At 35.0% G+C, this 16,282-nt stretch overlaps 1 protein-coding gene across 5 annotated transcripts in view; it reads right to left on the bottom strand.

The window, feature by feature from the left end:
- tey (teyrha-meyrha) overlaps positions 1-16,282 on the bottom strand; it is a 73,138-nt gene that overhangs the window by 34,464 nt on the left and 22,392 nt on the right. The window lies entirely within an intron of this gene.

The following is a 16,282-nucleotide window of genomic DNA, read 5'->3' on the forward strand; positions in this document are numbered from 1 at the left end:
AATGTGAACAATGTGGCAATAAACTTAAGTACTTATGATTTGCTTGAACATAATAAATATATGTAGATCTAGTTGTGAAGATGTAGTAACCTTAGAAAAATTTCATTCTACTATTTCATATGCTTGCAGTTTTATGTACATTTCTTTCAAAGTCTCATAGATGTGCAATAATCCTTTTTTCTCCTTCCTAAATAGCATCCAAAACTCTTTTATCCTTTTGTTATGGTCATTTTAGCGTGCAAATAAACTATCAAATTTGATTCGCCTGCTGAAGGAGTTTTTTTTTTTACACGAATATATGAAAATATTTGCAATATGCAAAGAAAAATATTTTTGTATGCATAACATAAAGTGTAGTTGTTTATTGGCACTTGAGCTATTCAGGGTAATGACATGTTAAGCTTGGGTCAGTCGTCGTCTCCTTGTCAAATCTTCGTTTCACAAAAAAATCTTATGCTGCTAATATTTTTATAGAGGATTTCTAGTTGGTTGGGTCAATTGTTGCTGTTCGCACATTGATGTGGAGTGGAAATTTTATTGCATTTGAATGGGTTGAGCACAATATTTTTATGAGCAAATTCAAATTGTGCAGAAAAGCTGTCAATGTGGCATGGATAAGTTGTGAGCTTTAGCTGGACTTTATATTGGACTTCAAAAATATTCGATTGCTTGTGTTTTTTTTTTCATTTTCCAAATGTAATAAGGTCAAGCATGGAATTTTCTAAACTGACAATAAAATAACAACACTAAGCTGAAAAAAGAACAAAAAAATATAAGATTATTTGCCTATTTGTGGTAAAAATATTTTATTTTATATTTAAGAACAGTGGCTACCACACGAAATGTGACAGATTAATTTTTCGTGATTTATAACGCTTTTTAAAATTTTCAACTAAATGTGGATTCTACCGAAGGGGTAAATAAATAAAATAATTGAAAGGCGCGATAACCTTCGAAGAGATTTAAGGCCGAGCTTCTTTTCCAGTTTGAGTCGTGCTCCTTTTAATGTTCCTACAAATTGGCGGGACGGGACCAACTTTTTTCATGCCGACTCCGAACGGCATCTGCAAGGCAGATGAGTTTTCACTGAGTCTTTTTTATGGCAGTAATATACTCGGAGTGCTAGCCAAACACTGCCGAGGGGCGACCTCGCTTAGAAAAATTTTCTTCTAACTGAAAAAACTGCATTTTTGTTGTTATATCGGCCTACTGATTTGTAAGAACGCGAGTTTGAATCGTGCTGAAGGCCTAACAATAATTATTTTATCATTATTATTGTTATGATGTAATTTTTCTCTTAATTGAAAAAATTTTTTAAATTAGAATAGAAGAAAGAAAAAATTTAGGCAACTTTCAAAGCTCGTTTATAGATCCATTTCGGGAACTGCTAAAGGGTAATAGGTTGAAATGTTTCTACTAGGACGTTTCTACCTTCAGTTTACTTTCTCACCTCCAAATTTAAACTGACACGGGATGACGCAATATCGTTCGAAATTCAAATTCACAATAAGTTTTGAAAATATTTTACTCAGACCCCTGTTCATAGATTGTGGAATTTACGACAGATGAAAACATGGAAGTTGTGTAGCAATAGTTGGCAAAGTTTGGGACTTACGTTCAAAGTAACGAGAACCAATATAGTTTATTTTAGTGCTGATGAACTCATGTCATAGGAGGCCGACATTTTTCAGTGTTTGGGTTGCACCTCACGATATCGGTATGATCGCCTAGCTTTTATATAGTGGTAGAAAAACCTTTTTTTCAAGTTTAAAGGCCCATTGCTCGACAATCTTCTCCTCTTCGTTAGAGGATAATAAAACTGAGACATAACTTTTGGTTGGCAAAAAACACTATTTCAAGGTGGTGAAACGAGTACTCGTCAGTATAAATGGTTGGTGGGCCTAGCCCTGCCTTAATTTACGTTTGGCTTCAACGACCTGGTAATCATGAACGTGAGTATAAGCATCCCTTTGGCATGTGAATAATCAAAGAAGTTCGACCAAGCCAAACTTCTAATGATAAATAAGGATTCACTTATCCCGTTTAAAAAATCAGGGGATTTCGAGGTTCAAGAACTCCATAGGAATGAATGGGTCTACACCCAACAGAATATACTTATTCAGTATACTCTGTGCGGCTTAAGACTGTTTTATTGAGAGATTTCCCGCACTGTCACACAGAGACATTTACGCCCATTGTTAATGCCCTGAGCGATGCCTTTGGAGCAGGCATGCTTAACCAACGAAACGATATCATTTCGTTACGATAATCAACGTTAATAAACGAAACGAAGTCATTTCGTTTCGTTTATTAACGTTAAGATCGTCAAATTAACGAAATGATTTCGATTCGTTTTCTGCCATATCAAAACGAAATCAAATCGTTTATGTTGATTATTAATTTCAAACTATGCTGGCAAAGCTGATTGATGGCGGAGTCATTAAAGGTGAAAGCATTATCCAAGCTGATTGCAACTTTTCTCATGAATTTTGACAGTACGAACATTTCTCAGAGTATTTTTGACATTACCACCAACGAATTACACAAACAAATTACATAGAGTTTGTGTGTGTATGTGCGCTCGTTGTTGCCACCTTACGGCTTCACCATGGTTATAGCATTGCCAGCATAATTCAAACATAAAGTATCACGTTTTCGTTAACGTTTTTAACGTTAACGAAAGCTTTTCGTTTCGGTTAAAAACGAGATACAATTTATCTTGATAATTTCTTTATCGATAATATTTCGAAGTGTTTCAACGGAAACGGTGGAAATTTTTTGATAAACGATTAGCTTAACGTTAAGGTGCATCCCTGCTTTGGAGGCACATTCTTGCAAACAAATATTTTTGCTTTAACCTTTGATGAAAGATAAAGTGTTCGATGTATGTAATTATGTTGAAACCATTTTGCGTCTTCAAGGGCTTAAGATGGTTTGGAGACAAACCGATCTCGGTGTTGTGCCACCTTCAGTGTAATTTTTCGTTTTCTCTTTAGTTTTCATTATCAAATTAAGACGGAACGAAAAATATTCTGCCTTTCCACGTACAAAACTATCCGCATCGAACAGCTGAGCCGGTAGTTCCCAAAATCGATCAAAGATAGGCGAATTGACTTCTCTTCATTCTGTATCTTTTTCGGATGGAACTTGCAGGCATAAGCCTTCATCGGAGATTCAATATAATGGCACAGCGTTCATAACTGACATCCGTAAGTATTCTTATTGTAAAAACTTCTTTTATTACAGAAGGAACTCATTATTTTCAATATATATTCAACTATTATTCAAACATCACCATAGATATCTCGAAACTTCGTTAACATCCCAGTTAGTCTGGTTGGTAGCAAGTAAGTTGCCTAAAATCGTGATTTTTAACAGAAGTTCACCCAATAGGGGTCGTTCGGAAATATCCACGACTTTTATTTAAATTTCGGAACCTTCTCTAATTTTTTAGCCATTTCATACGCCACGACAATGAAGTGCGCTGGTCTCACGCAAAGGCAAGATTCAAGATGATTTGAATAAAGCTTGGCATCAAGGCATAATAATTATATGCAGTTGTGAACAATTTTGACTCCAACGCATTTAAGGCAGCTTATCTGTCCTTAAAGAATGCTTATATCTTGCCGAAACTGGCAGTATAATCAATATTTCTGGAGCTTAAACCTACGTTCAAAGGATGCTGCAAGAGTCAGGAAGTCGACAAGACAGTTTGAAGATTGTGACTTCCCTACCACTGTCTAAGTTTTCCTCTACTTTTCCCCTCGAAAGGTACTAGAAATTCTGTATATGAAAGTCAACGCGTCGAGCGTAAGGCTGGATGCTGTGATGCCCAATTAGTGCACGGGGTGTTCCTTTGATGTACTCGAATTTATATTCAGGCCATTTGATTCAGTCGACGAATCTGCTAATAGCCTTTATACCGCATTTTGCAATTTCCTTTAGTTTTGACAGTATATAGATGCCCATAGTTTACACTAGAGCTGGTTATTCGCTCAGATAGTGCTTGACTGTATCTTTGCAGTCCCCCCAGCCGCACCTCCTGCATGTGCAGCTTCCAGTATTTCGTGACTATGACATTAATTCTAGATATTTCTTTCGTTGACCTATTATGCAAGTGTTCTGTTTTCCTCATATCGTAAGACGGCTATGTATTCTTTGTTATCCTACACACATTCGAAGGCTACCAGTTACAAACTGCTTTTTCCGAGCCTGTATTCCACAAAAGGTCCCTAAGTTCAGCAGCATTCTCGTTGTCCTCAATGTTCAGTGTGCTCTGGATTACATATGTTTGGTAAGTTTGCTTCAGTTGCGGAAAGCCTCGACAACGTGGTGGGGAAATAGCGTGCTATGAGTGCTTCTTGAGTATCTGATTAAATGCACACCTTACGCACCCTTGCTGACTCCTATAATAGGAGTCCAAATGTTCTCTCAAAACCTTATACTTGCGCTTGGATGATATTAGCCGAGTCTGGAAGACGAACTGAAAGAGAAAGCTCAATCTATTCAGTTAAAAGACTTGCTCCCACATTCCAACCCATTTTATACCCATAAGTAGCGTGTGAAATTTTCTCTTCCCTGCTGCACATTGGGGATTAAGCACTAATTCATTCAAAACCACTTACAGGTTCCAAAAATCAACCGATTGCAACAATGTTTACACAGAAATTTTCGTAATTGAATTCTAAACAGACTCACATCGCTTGTTTCTACAAATTAATTTGTTTATTAAACAATTTGTTGCAAAATAGCCTACTCTTTGCAGAACTTTATAATACTGTAACGAATTTACTGCAATTCCCGTTATTTGCAATATTCTGCTAACGTTCGAATCACTAAACTGTTGAATAAATAACTCCACTATTCAATAATGCAAAATGGCCTTTATTAAAGTTCTTTACAATAACACTACAACTGATAATACTGCTATTGCTCGACAGATAGCGTGCTTAATCGAAACTGATCGTAGCGCCTCTACTGTTGCTGCCCTTTATACTCTTTGATTTCCTGGTTGCATCTTCTAGGCGCTTCTGTTCTATAATCTACTAGTTGAATATCTGCTATAATTATAACTACAGATGTACGTGTATAGCTCTCATATGCGCGTGTGTTTGTGAGCGACACTTCCACAATTATAATTGCATATCTCAGATAAGATATCTGCATGTGTTTGTGCGTTGCTTCTCCGCTGTCTGTACGTACATATGTGTAGACATAATGATTGAATTATTGATGTGCATCAAGTCACTGCTTAGCATCGACTTAGAAATGATAGTACCCCTTAGTACAGCTAATATTCGTTACAATACGTATTTATGTATCACTTTCGTGACATACAATTTTTGCTCATTACTTAAGAGAATGAATGATATGCACTTTAAGAGATAGTAGGTATTGCTAATTGACATTCGTTTTGCAAAATTAATTTGTTTAAACAATTTTTTAAAGAACATTTTGCAAAATCGTTTTTTTTCTAATTTTTTTTTTCTAATTAATTTTAAAAATCGGGCGGAGTGAGTCTCTTCAGAATTCAATTACAAAAATTTCTGTACAAAAATGATTAAAATCGGATTATATTGTTTATCCGAGACATGCCACATAGTATCGTCCCATAAAAGTTCTTTTTGAAAATTCCTTTGCAAATTCCTATTACTTCTGGCAGACAGTGTATGAACCAATTTCAAGTACACATTTAAATTTCCACTAAATTTACTCAGTAAACATAAAAATTTCTTTAAAAATCGTTTAATACACAAGCTCATATAAATATGTAAAATGTGCGAACTTTCACTAATGATTATCACACATTTTCACAAAATTTATAAGATAATTTGACAAATAAAATGTTTTACAACTTTCCTTTAAACTAAATCAACAAAACAGTTGTCTGTCTTCAAAATTCTCCCCCACAACATCATCACCCACACAAATCAAGCAAAAAATGTTGCCGCATGCTGGGGGTTGGTGACAAACTTACTACAAGCACATGGTAGCCTGCTCGGCTGACGACGTTTCGATTTAGCATATATGTCGTTATCCTGATACCGTAATCACATGTGTGATATGTGTAATGATTAGATGTGAGTGTTTGTGGATGTGTGCGTATGTTCATGTTGACGTACGCGTGTTGAAGCAACATATCATTTACACAAATGACGTGTGTAATACTCTTCTTCCTCACTCTATGGCACATTTTGTGGGTAAGTAAGTAATAAAATACATATACTTACATATGTATATGAATGTAAGTTGTTAAACATATGAACACGATAAGTAGAAAATTTAAATAAACTTGATCATTGGCAAACAGTTTTTAAAAATTGCTAGGACTAAACGAGCGCGCAAATGCGCCGTAAATTATGCAAAGATTATTACTTTGTTAAATGGTTAAACGTTATTGGAAAATCCGCGACACATGACTTGAACTGGTGAAGGGTGGGTGTAGAGAAAAATTAAATGGGCATAACTACACATTAAAGCCCCGTCGCAGTTTTTCATATATGCGTTTAACACAATCTTATGCATTATGAGTAGATTGCACGTATTTTTATGGAGACCGGCAAATCAAGCAACACTAGCGCCATCTGACATGAAAAAGTAGCAATCTTCCAACTTTTTTTTGCAAGCAAAGCATAAGCAGAAGAATTTGATATTTGCTTTGGCTAATGGTGCTTTCAAATTTGGAATTGAAATTATTTTTCCCACTCGTTGGTAAGTTTTCTAAAATTTTTCACAGTTATGAATATGACACAAAATATTTTGGCATGTATTTTTATTGTATATGGAGGATGTTACTAGCATGCATAAGATTGCGTTGAACGCATCTTTATGGAAAATTTCATTGTGTCTCGGCCATTAGTTCTCAAATACATATGTAATCATATGTAAGTCTATAATATATTCATGTAGAAATTAAAACGTAAATCCAGCAGACCTAAAACCCAAATCAAAGAGTGACTCGGATTTTTGTATATTAGATATCGCCTGTAATGACATACCCGAGGGCTGTGTTTTCTGAGGCTTCTGATTTCAATACGGAGTTTTTAACAGAGACCTTTTAAAATAAATATTTAAAAAAAGAAGTCGAATAGCTAATTGGCTGGCTTTTCAAAACACTGCACTCAGAATTGCCCAAGGGTGACTTTTGCAGCCTCTGCGAAGTTAGTGATTTTGTAGGAAGCAATCCTTGCTTTGATGTATATTATATTACTTTCTTAAAACCGCCCAATGGCTACTTAGAAACTTTCCGGGATTCTACCTCCATTAGGGAAGTAGACGTGATGAGGATTTTTACAAAGTATTCCATCGACAATGCCGAACTACAAATTTGACGACAACCGTCATCACCGTATTAAAATGAATAATAATACCTCATATTCTCACTGAACCTGATCTGACTAATCATTTTATTTTTAGTATAAGTCTCTGTACAAAATTTTCATTCGAGGTTCAACATTACTTGTCTACATATGAAGAGTGCAAAACAGTTCCCACAATGCGGATACGGGATAATAGACTGTTACACAACTTATATAGCGAATGGTTTTATCTAAGACAGCCAGTCGCGCCTCAGGGTGAACAGATGATCCGAAGCCGTGTTAGGCGGATTATGATGATAACCATTTGGAAAGCGCTTCCTCTATTTACCTTTAGATGAGTCAGTAAGATGGCTTATAACCATTTTTGGATTTTTTTGGCTTGAGTAAGGTATATCCTTAACAACAACGCAATGCGTAGAGTTCAAGAGAGTAATTGTCAAGTTCTGTTTTTTCATTTAAGTACTCTAGATACTGTCTTACCAGCTATACTTTTCCAATTTTTCCCAGAAGACCTTATGCTCCCAGAACACCAAAGGGAAAAAATTAAAGTTAAATCTTGTGGTTGGTTCACTTCAATTCATGGATGCAACCTACTTTTTCTCTGGTTAATCCCGATATAACAAGACAAAAGCTCCGAATTTACAGTCGTTATAAAAGTAAGAACGTCCGAGCAATTGTTTTGGGATTACTCCATAAACGTTGTGATTTGAAGACGACACCATTACTTTTCAACCAACTGGCGCCAATTGGTCACTCCAAGGGAGTTTTAATCGTTTTCCACCTGTTCCTAGCTCCGAAAAAAAATATTTTTTTAACCGGAGCGTAATCTTTCATTCGCATAACATGGCCTACCCAACGTAGCCGCTTTCGTTATATGGGCAAATAACCTCATGCGGGTCTCTCCTTTTCGACATTGACTGAAAGAATACAGCCTCTTTACAATTGCTGTTGAATACGCAATATGCTCGCCATTGATTCCACGGGTTAATCTGAAATTCAGCGCATGAAGCCATCCAATGTATACAAATTTCTATAAGAAAAATTTGATACCAGATAAAAATACTTGATTTTTCCTGCCCAATCGCACCCCATTTCAACTAAAATTTCGTATTTAGCTTTCACCACCAATATTAAGTAATTTAGCAAAAGTCGAATTAGCCAAAAGGGCGTTAAAACTACAAAATCGATGCCATCACCGAATGCCAACATGTCCTTATGCCACATGACCGAGCTACCTGAACTCATTTTTAGTAAATAAATCACTTCACTAATCTTACAACTTTACATTAATGAGTAAACAGAAAGAGTGTCAATGCAGGGTAAAACGTGAAAGTGGCATATTTAACAAGACTGCCATTATTATTACCATCTTAAGTTCATACAAGATAACAGCGTGAAAATTCTATGTCCACACATGCAAGTATTATTCACCTCTTAAGAGGCAAAGCTAAGTTTACTCACATGGCACAATTAAGTTGCAGTTCCCGTCAATTGATTTATGCACATACTTAGGCTCACGTGTGTATATTTAGTACCTGCTCTTATTGTTTTTTTTTTTTAATAAAAAGTCTAAAATGTCTTGCCCTTCTGTAAAACATTCATGAAGATAATGGTTATTGTTTGCTTTTTTGCTTCAGTTTTAAGACAGTGCGACTTAAGAAAGAAAGGCTTAAAGTCTTAATTAATGAACAATTTAGCTGCCAATTGTTTTTGTTGATATGCCATTGCTATCCAATTTATGCATTTTTAAGTGAGTTGAGAGTGTCTTATAAAAACCGAATAGCTATTTCTTATGCTAAAGATCATATACAAAGTTTACATAATTGAATTGAATTACATAAGTATGTTGTGATATTTTAAGCCTTTCTACAAGTAGCCGTTCATTGGAAGGCGTAAGAAATGTTGTAAGTGAATATGAGATATACACATAATTTTTTTAAGAAAACCGCATATATGCACAAAATAAGATTAAGCAGAAATTTTATTTTTTAATAAAATGTTGCAATGTCTTTTCAAACATTTTCAATTTCCTCAAAACACTTACGACTTTTTTAATTACGAAGAAAATCACCCTGTAAGTAAAGCTAAGAAGCAATGTCTATACAGATCCATGTTTGATAATATAGAAATGGGGAAAGCCTTAACTTGATCTCCCTTGGTGCTCCCGATTGTCGTGAACTATTGCTAAGCAGGCATAACTGGCCCAACTTGCAACGCCAAAATCACCTAGGGAGCTAAGCCTCAATTAATGATGAAGATGCTAGGCGCTTGTTTTTCTCTGTATAGGTATAGAACGTGAACAGTCCCCCTTAAAAGAACTTTGACTCGTTATAATCGAATTTCTACAATGTAGGCATTCTAAAAATCCTTATCATTCATACTTAGTACATTACTTGGGAAACCCATATTTGCCGTGAGACTTTCGGAGTCATAATGTGCCAACTTTGAAGACCTCACTCAGAACTATAAACAGAATTTAGTTCTTTAATAATTTGGGAAAAGTTTAAACAACGTGATATCAGGACAAGGTGACCGTTTCGGTTACACCTTGTAAATCTCTTCAAATCCCGGGAGTGGGATTTGAACCCGCACTCTTACTATGGTCGAAGTGTTACAAACGCACTCAGCCAAGTCATGCCTTAGTTGTTGTAAACTTATCCAAATTATCTTATGTGCATATTTTATTCTTTACACAAGTACATACTTCGTACATTATCATATGTTAAAGATATGCTTTCTTTTTTTGGCAGGTTTCAAAGAATTTAGTCCTGTTATTTATCTTGCTCGAGTATTTTCGGCGTCTACTCCACAATTTTTTTTCTTTAAAAAAAGTTTAAATTTTAAGCTCTAGCTAAGATAAAGCTTCGTATTTTCCAGTCATATATTTCTTTTAAAGCCCGCACCGCTACTTCGTGATTGTTGCCGGGACGACAATAACAGTGGATTCTGAGAGGACTATAGCAGTGTGAATCCCACTGGGTGTGGTTGATAGCCGCAATACAAAGCTTCCGCAGCACAATTGTCAGCCTCACCTACGCGTCGAGAATCCTGTTACAAATATGAATGAATCATACACATATTTAGCAGGCAGTTCCTCATGGAACCAGGGGTGGAGGGCGGTATGGCCTAGAAGGTTTAATGTAGTCATATTAATCGTTCCCGAGTCGGGCTAGTACCTCAATGGTGTTTGTTACCGGAACGTGCCAGATCTATATCCGGCAAAGGACCATCAACATCGATAACCATCACCAACATCTTCGGATAGTGTCTTTATCGTCAATGCAACAACAAAAATAACAGGACTATGTCAGTGATTGGGATCAACTAGTGATTAAAAGCGCTTAGGTTGACTTTCAAAAATTTATCAGGCTGAATCGATAAAAATGGTCCCATAACAAGCAACCCCAATATTGTAATTCGATGGATTTTACTAGATATCACATTAATGACTAATCTAACAAATGACGAACTATTCTGCGGCCTAATGAGTATAAAATTAATCTCTGCAACGACGATGGGGTAAACAATGTTCGCAGACATCCGAGAATGGTACAGACAATTTGATTCACATAAGGCGTGGAAAGACTGTTGTGGGATTAATTTAGCGAAGTGCACCGATATTTTAAGAAATTACATATTGCCTTTTGACACAGCAGGGATTTCGATAGCATATAGCTTTTAAAAAATCATCACTTATTATGACCATGAGCCAGTGAAGGATTGTGGAGCAAGCGACCTCTGAAACACCAAGGGTGACCACAAAATGGTTTTGTGGTGCAAAGTATTGTTGATTGGAATTCATTAGGGGGACTCATTTAACCTTATAAATGCCTTATAAAGTGTGTAAACGTATAAATTTATCTAGTGCGTAAAGGAACTGTCAAATTTTGTATGAAAAATCATTTACACAATTTGTATAAATTTACGCGCACATTTCATGGTATAAACGCGGTAAACTCAAAGGAATGCAATCTTGCAAACATAATTGCCGTCCTTTTCATCAGAAATCTCCGACATCAATAAGTCATTTACAAGAATTTCTTAGTAAAGATGTTTTAGTTTTGACTTTTCACTTAATCTTGGTAATTTTTAATTTGTATAACAATCAAAAATTTTTTAGGCAATAATACAGCTGATCGACAATTAAGTTATCAAGAATATTACTAGGTGCGTTCATATAACAGCGTGTGTAAATGGATATTATTTTACACCTTTTAAATTTATACGCTTTAATGAGTCCCCCTATTATTCAGTAGCAGTTCGAGTCCCCTACTAGTTCTAAGCTCCAAAGATGCATGGGCATTATCCCCACCCCAAATAGTTAACAAATAATAGTAATTTTCTAACATTTCTCTAAAGTAGTATTTCCAATTTTTGTTTTAAATTTATTGTTTCTGTAAAGTTATGGAATATTTTTTTTGGAAGGTTACGATTTTTAAGTACTTATTTTTTGTTTGATTCTTTTTAATAAATTTGATTTAAAGATTTTTCAGTTTATCCCATAATGTGGCCCGACAAAAGTACTCAGAAAATAATCCGTACGTCTTTGTCCAACTCTTTTCCATTGATGAAATCACACGGAGCATTTTTTAATCGAAACACTAACTTAATGTTCATTAATTAAATCTCGGTTGTTTCATAATTCACTTTTTTCCACAATTGTTCACCACATTTTCATGATTTATTAATTCATTGATTAATTGCACAATTTCCACAGTAAAATGTAATTTAATTACTACGCAACTTGTCAATAAGTGTTACACTTTCTACACGTGTACGCGCTGCTCATCTTGTCTCATTTCACAAATATAAAAAACAAGTAAGGAAGGTTAAGTTCGGGTGTAACCGAACATTACATACTCAGTTGAGAGCTATGGTGACAACATAAGGGAAAATAACCATGTAGGAAAATGAACCTAGGGAAACCCTGGAATGTGTTTGTATGACATGTGTATCAAATGGAAGGCATTAAAGAGTATTTTATGAGGGAGTGGGCCATAGTTCTATAGGTGGACGCCATTTAGGGATATCGCCATAAAGGTGGATCAGGCCTGACTCGAGAATTTGTTTGTACGATATGGGTATCAAATTTAAGGTATTAATGAGGGTTTTAAAAGGGAGTGACCCTTAGTTGTATATGTGAAGGCGTTTTCGAGATATCGACCAAAATGTGCACCAGGGTGACCAAAAACATCATCTGTCGGGTACCGCTAATTTATTTATATATGTAATACCACGAACAGTATTCCTGCCAAGATTCCAAGGGCTTTCGATTTCGCCCTGAAGAACTTTTTCATTTTATTCTAATTAATATGGTAGGTGTCACAACCATTTTACAAGGTTTTTTCTAAAGTTATATTTCGCGTCAATAAAACAATCCAATTACCTTACCATGTTTCATCCCTTTTTTCGTATTTGGTATAGAATTATGGCATTTTATTCATTTTTCGTGATTTTTGACATCGAAAAAGTGGGCGTGGTCATAGTCGGATTTCGGCCATTTTTTATACCAATATAAAGTGAGTTCAGATAAGTACGTGGACTGAGTTTAGTAAAGATATATCGATTTTTGCTCAAGTTATCGTTTTAACGGCCGAGCGGAAGGACAGACGGTCAACTGTGTATACAAACTGGGCGTGTCTTCAACCAATTTCGCCCTTTTTCACAGAAAATAATTATCGTCCTAGAATCTAATCCCCTACCAAATTTCACAAGGATTGGTACATTTTTGTTCGACTTATGGCATTAAAAGTATCCTAGACAAATTAAATGAAAAAGGGCGGAGCCACGCCCATTTTGAAATATTCTTTTATTTTTGTATTTTGTTGCACCATATCATTACTGGAGTCGAATGTTGACATAATTTACTTTTATACCGTAAAGATATTAAATTTTTTGTTAAAATTTTACTTAAAAAAATTTTTTTTTAATGTGGGCGTGGTCGTTCTCCGATTTTGCTAATTTTTATTAGGCATATATATAGTAATTGGAGTAACGTTCCTGCCAAATTTCATCATGATATCTTCAACGACTGCCAAATTACAACTTGCAACACTTTTAAATTACCTTCTTTTAAAAGTGGACGTTACCACGCCCACTGTCCAAAATTTTACTAATTTTCTAATCTGCGTCATCAGTTCAACTCACCTACCTAGTTTCATCGCTTTGTCCATCTTTGGTAATGAATTATCGCACTTTTTCGGTTTTTCGAAATTTTCGATATCGAAAAAGTGTGCGTGGTTATAGACCGATATCGTTCATTTTAAATAGCGATCTGAGATGAGTGCTCAGGAACCTACATACCAAATTTTATCAAGATACCTCAAAATTTACTCAAGTTATCGTGTTAACGGACGGACGGACATGGCTCAATCAAATTTTTTCGATACTGATGATTTTGATATATATATCTCGATTCCTTTATACCTGTACAACCAACCGTTATCCAATCAAAGTTAATATACTCTGTGAGCTCTGCTCAACTGAGTATAAAAATTGATTTATTTATTTGCTTATTTACAATTAACAAGTTTGTAGTGATTTCATATTCACAAATATGCATTTCGCTCATAATTCATCAGCGTTAAATCATGAACGCAGGTGTTCAAGCATTTCACCACTTTGTACAACAATTTTTCAACTCATTCTTATTTAGGATAAATTTTTATTTTATTGCAAGGCAGAACATTGCTTTGATTTACAACAATAAGCACAACAATTTTGCATGGATAACCACCCCACGGATACGAGTTTTTGCTGGTCTGTTTACTTTTATAAAAATACAAAGAGAAGTCACTTTGTTTGGTGCGTTTGTATGTATGTTATCATCAGCTACTTTTCTTTGTATATTTTAATATTGGGCATTAAAGTGATTTGTGCGCATCCATTGAAATGGAAACCAACCCCCCCTGCCTGATCATTGAATATTATCTGTTATAACAACTACCCCACTCTTTGTAGTGCGAAAGCTGCACAATGGCTTTGGGTTATGGTATTTGAGGGGGTCAGCTGCTGTATGGTAATGCTTATCAGGGTACCCTTCCTTAGTTTGGTTTAGGAATTTGCATAAGACTTTGTTTGCGTTTTCACACTTAACTTGTAGCGTTAACATAATCGCGTGTAAGACTTTACTTAAACAAACAAATACAAAAATTCTTTATTTGCATTGCATTAAAGGACTTATAAAGATTTCGAAAAATGCACTAAATATATTTGAATATAAATTCTTTTTTTTTAACAATTCTTTTTGTTTTTATCGGCCTATTGATAAATGATTTAAGGTTCGATTCGAGCTCAAGGCCAGAACAATAATTTTTTTTAATGATAATTATTGTTATTTTTTAATTTTACTAAATTTGAAAAATTGTATTTCGTTTTTGGAATAGTAAGTAGAAAATTTTTCAGACAACCTGCCATAGCTTTTTTTTTTAATAAAAATGAATACCCACTGAATAAAACTGAGAGCTTTTTATACAATTTAGGAAAAGGTATAACTTCTTTTATCGGATGATTCTTTTGTACACAGTTACGTATCAACAGTAAAAAGTTGTATAATTCAGGACATCTCATTATCAACTTATTTGTTTATTTATCTGTCTTTTGTGAACATTAGCTGATAAGCTGAAAACCAGAGTCACCTGAATACCCCGAGTCTTTTAATTTTATTAAGATTGGCTTTGAAAATTGAGTTACATGCCTATGTGTGTATGTATATAGCTCACTTGTTCTTGAATTCGGATCATTATTCTGAAAAATATTCATTTCTACCAGTTTATGTAATAAAGTGTTGACATACATAGCTCAATTTGATAAACAATTTCAGTTAAATGCATAGCGGGATGATACAGGTGGCAGCATGGTGACATACCTACAAACATAAATAAAAATTCCGCGTACTTTGTTTTTGTAATTTCGATGGACAAATGTCAAAATCGTACTGCGCCGGAAGTTGATGTATCAAATCAAATAAAAAAAGTTTATAATCAGCTGTTCCATGCTGCCACCTTGTATCGTTGCGCCATGGTTACATGAGAGAATTTGACTGCAAACAATCCGTTTACATTGATCGATTTTTTTGAAAATTGCTTGAAAGTTATATCTTTATTGAAATGGCTTAACCTTACCAGTAATTTCTAGCCTCACTGAAATAGTAACTCAATTATATGATTAGGGCACTTGTGTTTTTGAATGAACAACCAGAACCTCTACCCCTAACCTTCCCATCCACGCTACAGAGTTCGACTCCACTTCCGCCGACATTAAAGACCCCAATACTGATACTTAGCATAGACTTGAATTGGCTTGAGAACTGTCACTTACAGTTCTGTTAAATGAACATTGCATGTTACTGATTACTCAAAACTTTGTAAGTTCTAAGTGACGTTTACATTTTGAGATGCCATTTGTTTGTTTCCATTTCATTTTGACATTTTGTTATACAAATTGATATTTATTTCACCCCTGATTATGATGCCAGATTGTATGCGCCAAGTGGAGTATAATCGTGGCTAATTTGCCAAGTTTATGCCAAGTCAACTCAAGTCTATGCTAAGTATCAGTAATGGGGGCTTAAGTAACGAAATTCGTTGCTCCTCGGAATTTGTGCATTTTTTACTTTAAACGAAAGAGTTCGAAATTAAAAATAGTACTAACTGGCCCGATTTTGGAATCAGGAGTTGTTTATATACAAAAATTTTAATGCAAGTTAGAGAAAAATGAGAAATATGGTCAATATCAACTATCGAGCTCTTAATAATAAATGTAAACACAAAAGTTGTTGGAATTAGTTTATGTGCAGTCTGAAACAAAAACAAATAAATGGTTTCTTTCAGTCCCCAAGGATTTGTAAACTTTTTTTTTTTCTGTTGGAATACTTGAGCGTGTTTCAACTTATTAAAAATAAATGTGATCGGGCCTTAAAAAACTCTAAGGTCAAAGTAAGCAGATCAATCGCTGAAAAGATA

Source organism: Eurosta solidaginis, chromosome 5 (genome assembly GCF_040869045.1).
Source record: "Eurosta solidaginis isolate ZX-2024a chromosome 5, ASM4086904v1, whole genome shotgun sequence".
Lineage (NCBI taxonomy): Eukaryota > Metazoa > Arthropoda > Insecta > Diptera > Tephritidae > Eurosta > Eurosta solidaginis.